The following is a 6,199-nucleotide window of genomic DNA, read 5'->3' on the forward strand; positions in this document are numbered from 1 at the left end:
AAAACTCCATCTCTGGTACAAATATTCTTCAGCAACTTCATTTTTGTTTGAATCATAGAGATGAAATATTGGAAATTACTCGAGTATCCCGAACTAACAATTGAAAATTTTCAGTTCAGGAGGTGGAAATTTTTACTTCTCGTAACTAGTAAATTATTTCGCAACTGTTGCGATAAACTAAAATTAAATACGTTCAGTGACGACTGAGACGATTTAAAAGGAATCTGCGAGGAACGTTTGACTATTGACGGCAGAGGGTAGAGTAGGGTAAAGATAAAATTAATTTTTTTTTGGCGAAGATCCTGACTTCATCGGACGTTTATAGTTTTGTGGACGTGTGATAATCTAGTTTGCTTACGAAAAGAATTCGATAACACCACTCAGATTCTATTCAAAATATTGTGATAACTTTTTCTTTCAAGGTGTTCCAGACATAAAAATCCAAAAGCGTAAGGTCGGGGCTTCTTGTTGGCCATCTTACCGGACTGTACCTTCCAATCCATTGCACCCCAAAATATTGATTTATTTAGTCCCGTACATTCCGGCTATTATGAGCTGGGCAGCCATTCATTTGAAACCAGACATTTTCTCCAATATGTCTGTCAAGATGCTTTGGATCAATCGGATCGGGAAATATTACTCGTCCGAAAAGTCCACCTCTCATGACTGCCAACACGTTGACCCTCAACCCATGTTGAGACCATAGTTTCTCATTTTCAACATGAGTTGAGGGTCAACGTAAGATGGCCACAAAGAGGCTCCGACCTTACGCCTTTGGATTTTTATGTCTGGAACACCTTGAAAGAAAAAGTTTATTAAATTAGCGTTCAGACTCGAGATGTCCTGATCGAAAGAATAACATTGTGTAATGCTGAAATGCGTCAGAAACTTCGCAGGGTTGCAGATTCACTACAAAAACGATGTATAAAATGTTTTGAACAAGGCGGTGGACATTTCGAGCAATTATTACGAGTATAAGTACTAGTAGTAATTTGTTTTCTTTACATGTTTTCATAAAATCTATATCATTAAAATTTAGTTTATGCATTTGGGTTATTTGATTTTGCAGATAAATTCATGATTTCCACATAAATAATTTTAATATTCAATCATTCAATCAAATTAATGTTTAGAATGTGTTTTTCGTTGTTATCTTGTTAGCCATTATATTCATATGTTAACACTTTCTCCTTAACCGTATATTTCACAACTGGAACCGTCTCCCTGAATGCGTAGTGCGATCGACCTCGGTAAACGGTTTCAAAAACAGTTATGACAGGTAGAAGTCCTCTCTGTGAGGACCTGTGGTGTTATAATATCTAATTTTTTATTTTTTTTGTATATGATATTTCAGTTTTGTATTTTTCGCTTTCATTTTCGTTTATCCACACAGTTTATGTATGCATGTATGTAATCTACAACCTTCGAGTTTATAGGCTTGTCCTCTACTGGAAACAATTATGTAATAAATAAATATAATGGAAGAAGACTAGCAGCAAGAATAAAAGCTTATATGTCATTCGGAAGCAATCTAAATGGGGTATTTTTTGTTGAAAAGAAAACATATCCATAATTAATAATTTTTCATTGATAAAACCATTGGAAAAATAGGCTTAATTTTGTTCACTTCAGAATCGTGATATTCATCCCATCCCCTTACCAAGCCCGCAATAAGAAATTTTTTCGTACACACGAATTCTCATCATGTAGCAGATTTATTGCTGTTTCCAGATATGTGGTCAAATTTAATTAGGCTACGAGATAACTGTAGTGTGATTGATACTATTAGAAAAACTGGGAATATTTCGTGAAACCAAAAAATGTTATATTAAAGAATGACCGATAACATTTCGATTATGTGTTATATGACATTTTTCGTTCCAAATCACTTGTAATATCTCATCATGAAGTTTGGCCTTGACAGTCGAAAATTAAATTTTCAACAGTATTCAATTGCAAAGCGCAGTATACAAGAGTTTCCTCTTCACATGCAGTATGTAGAATGTTTAGAACTTGGAGATAATATTCAACCTTGAATTCAAATTGTATGGCCAATCACAAACCTTCTTTGTATATGAGAATCTGCAGTGATGATGATGATGATCAGTTCACTGAAGATCATGCGTTTAATACTCCAGAGATCGAATAGTATCATCGTGTGAAACCATAAGAAATACTACCGGGATATTCGAAAGAATACGAAGGTCTACGAGACAGAGAGTTGATGCATATATTTTAGCGAGAGGTAGTCATTTTGAACATTTATTATAGTTTTGCGTTATTGTATCTGAAATAAAATGAAAAGTACTATTGTCAATTATGCTCATTGATCGAAAGAAATTTCAATTTGTTAAATTAAAATATTAGGGATATAATTTTCTTCCGGAAATTAGTAATTTAACTTTCAGAAAGATTCATAGAACATCTTTATCTCCTGTCATAGACATACAATATCTCAGAATATTCATTCTATGGAACACTTTTACGACGAAATGGAATGAACAGTAATCAGAACTGATTGCAAGTTTATATTTCTTCCGAGAAAGTATCGAATGTATCGAAACTTTGCAGGCGATTTTTTCTCCCGAATCGAATAGGAATCCATAAGAGAATTTTGAATATCTATCCCACGAAAACAATTTTTGAAGGAAAATCATAAAGGGTTGTTATGTTCAACCCACAATAATGAAATTATGAGATCTAAGAAATTGTGTGAGTAATAATATATACTTAGTGCTTCATATTATGTAAAAAAAATCAACTACTATAATACTCGTCATCGCCTTCCAAAGGCTGTATCTTGGATGGGTGGTCCATTTCGAAAAAAATTCATAGGAACTACCCCTGCTTATTTTCATCGAGGAATCATCTCCCTTAGTCCTTTGCATTTTTATAATATTATAATAACTTTCCACAAAATATTTCTCCTGGCATGCCACAGGGCATAAAAATCGGAGAAACACATTTTCAAAGTAAGGAATGGCCTGGACAATACCTATCCAATTTAACGAATTGGTCCAGGATGCCCAACTGGGAACCATGACCTTATAGATTACCAGATCTGAACCTTCTATACAATTCTTTGTGGGTAAAATTGAAGGAGGTTTATGAGGAGGATATCCAGACGACGAGAAACCAATTGAATGCATTCAATTGAATGATGAATTTTTGTGATCTATCAAGAAACAATGGCAAAATGGATCGAAAGGCTTTATCTCATAGGAGAATTCAACGTGACAGATGTGTACAAACAAACGGTTCTCATTTCGCAAAACTTTCAAAATAATATTGACGGAATTTGAACGTCAGTAATCAATTTTTTCATTTTTGTTTGTGTTATTTCATTTTAGTGTTTCGCATCAATGAATGATTGTACCTATCGAGGAAAGCTTTTACGATTATTCTGGTCGTTTTAAAGCTTGTTATGGAATATTTCACATCTCATACCTATTCATTGACGCGATATTTATAGGACTTAATTAGATTTTGCTTCTATTTTTTATTTCAATCTGGAAAATACATTAGAGGAGGAATTCTGGGCTTGGCATGGACTTCTTGGAAAGTGAAACAATTATTTTCAATTCGACATACAGGATGTTATGATAAAACTGAACACATTGAATTAGATGTGATGAGTCTAGCTCTGGAATATTAAAACAATTCATATTTCGCTCTCTAGATATCAATTTTTTTCAACAGTGTTCTAATAAATTTTGTTGATTTTTGTCTCATTTTTATGATAGTTGTAGTACTTGCACGAATTTCAGGAACCCTCTTGTAGATTTCAGAAGGAAGCTAAACATTAATTTTTCATATTTTATTACAATCATTTTATGTATACAGGCCTCTCAAGGTTATGTTATGGATCAAAATTTGAGAAGAATCTGTTAAAAAGGAATTTGCTTCATGAGAATATTGAGAAAATACTTCTTTCCCAACAAACTCACACATATATGAATTTCTACCGTAACTTTTTCGCGTCATTTTATACATCGAAATTGTCGGCTCCAGTCCCGTCAAACTGGCAACAGCGCCGGGATCGTGAACGTTGGCCATATTTACCGCTGGAGTATATGTGGGATTGTAAAGTTGGTGCAATGTCTCGGGTTTGGAAAATAATATCGATTATACTACTTTTTCAAATGAAGGAATTCTTTTCCCCGCTAAGTGTGCCTAAGGAGTTATAATTCTCATTAACGTTATTTCATCATATATACTCGAAGAAAACATTCGAATCATGTGGGTCTCAGGTCGCCTTAGAAACGTATCGGGACTGAAAACGTCTATTGGACAAATATATATATCTTAGTAACATCTATAGTTTCTTACTGACCTGTAATAAAAAAAAATAGGTATTCTCCTAATATCTCCTAATTTGTAACCTTATTTGCAGGTACTTATAAATAAGAGACATTTCTAATCCAAATTGTATAAAATAAGAAAAGATTTTCTCAATTTTTTTTGCCCTTCTGTGAACATCATGGCACATTTGTTTGTCCATGCCAATTTATAGAATTTTCTGAAATCTGTCATTTGTAAAACCAATTTTTTCCTGAATAATTCAACTGAAATTGACGTACTTTTTTGATTACCCTCTACATGGTCTTGTTTTTTCTGAAGCTACCATATTTATTGTCATGGTATTGTAAGTTTTAGCCTAAGAGAATTTGAACTTTTGTTATGAGATCTTTGTATTTTCCAGTTGCTCCTGAAGAAGTCAACGATAGTTGACGAAATATAGAGCTTTAATATAATTTGACTCTCATTGGAATTTTGCCCTGAAAAATAGTCGAAACACCCTTAATTTAAATCAATAATTTCACTATAACTTCAATTTATCGATAATGGGTTTTTATCGTGAGATCTCAGCGATTTATGGCGCTGAAACTCTACAACACCTCAAGAGTTGGGCTATGTGTAACACCAAACTGGCAAGCTTCAGAAACAGACGAATTTTTCTTCTAAATTGTAAGAATAATGGTATCACCCCAAGACACATTTCGAATGGATCCAAATGCATCTATAACCTACTTGATTCGTATGTAGGAGCAGCTAAAGATATCGAAAAATTCAACAATAGGTTTAAATCCAACATTTTATCATTAGAAATTAAGTCGACAGAGATCAGAATCAGACAACTTTAAAGAAATATTGATAATTCAATTGAATTGGCACGTGGTCGATTGCCTTTGAACATCTTTAATGACTTCCATTTTCACCAAGTGCAATCATATAACAAGCAGTTCCATAAAACTAGGGTCAAACATCTCAAAAAGACAGATGATCTTAAACTATCTTATTTAAAAAAGATCAAGACTAAACAATCCTGGGTAGTGAATCTCTCAAATAACTCACTAATTCCTGAAGATATAAAGAGTATGCTATCTTTGGGTCCTAAATTCTCTATTGCCCCAAATAACCATCAAATTTCTTTAAAGAAACTTCTAGCTGACACTGAATACATTATTCATGGTATTAGTGATGAATTCAAAGATATTGTAAGAGCACAGGCCACCAATATAATCACCAATTTTCATTTTAAAAATAATATACAATCAAATTTTATCAACAAGCTATTCATTAAAACCAAAAAATTCTTAAAACAAAATGATGACCTCTTAGTAATGAATTCAGACAAGGGCAACGTAACAGTAATAATGAATAAAAATGACTATTTCACTAAGTGTAATATTTTGGTTAATGATGGAAACGTTTATGAAAAATTGACGAGAGATCCTACATCTAGATTTGAAACAGAAAATAATAAATGGGTGAAATTCATGAAAGAAAAACAATATATTGATGGGGTCATCTCCAAAAAGCTCATGTGTTATGGTTCACATCCTCCAAGATTCTATGGGCTTCCTAAGATCCACAAAGAAGGAGTTCCTATGAGACCTATAGTATGTACTATTGGCTCGCCCACATCTAATCTTAGTAAATTCATTGCCAACATACTTCAAGCCTCTTTTCACCAATACAATGAGTTTCAGATACTAAATTCAAAAGAATTTGCTATCAAAATGAATGGATTTCTTCTGCCTCCTGAACATGAGATTGTGTCCCTTGATGTAATATCATTATTTACAAACATCTCCTTAGAATTAACAATATACATTATTGATGAAAATTGGGAGTTGATAATGCCACACACAGAGATTCATAAAGAGCATTTCATTCAGATCGTTGAATACATTTT

This window comes from Coccinella septempunctata, chromosome 5, assembly GCF_907165205.1.
Source record: "Coccinella septempunctata chromosome 5, icCocSept1.1, whole genome shotgun sequence".
NCBI lineage: Eukaryota > Metazoa > Arthropoda > Insecta > Coleoptera > Coccinellidae > Coccinella > Coccinella septempunctata.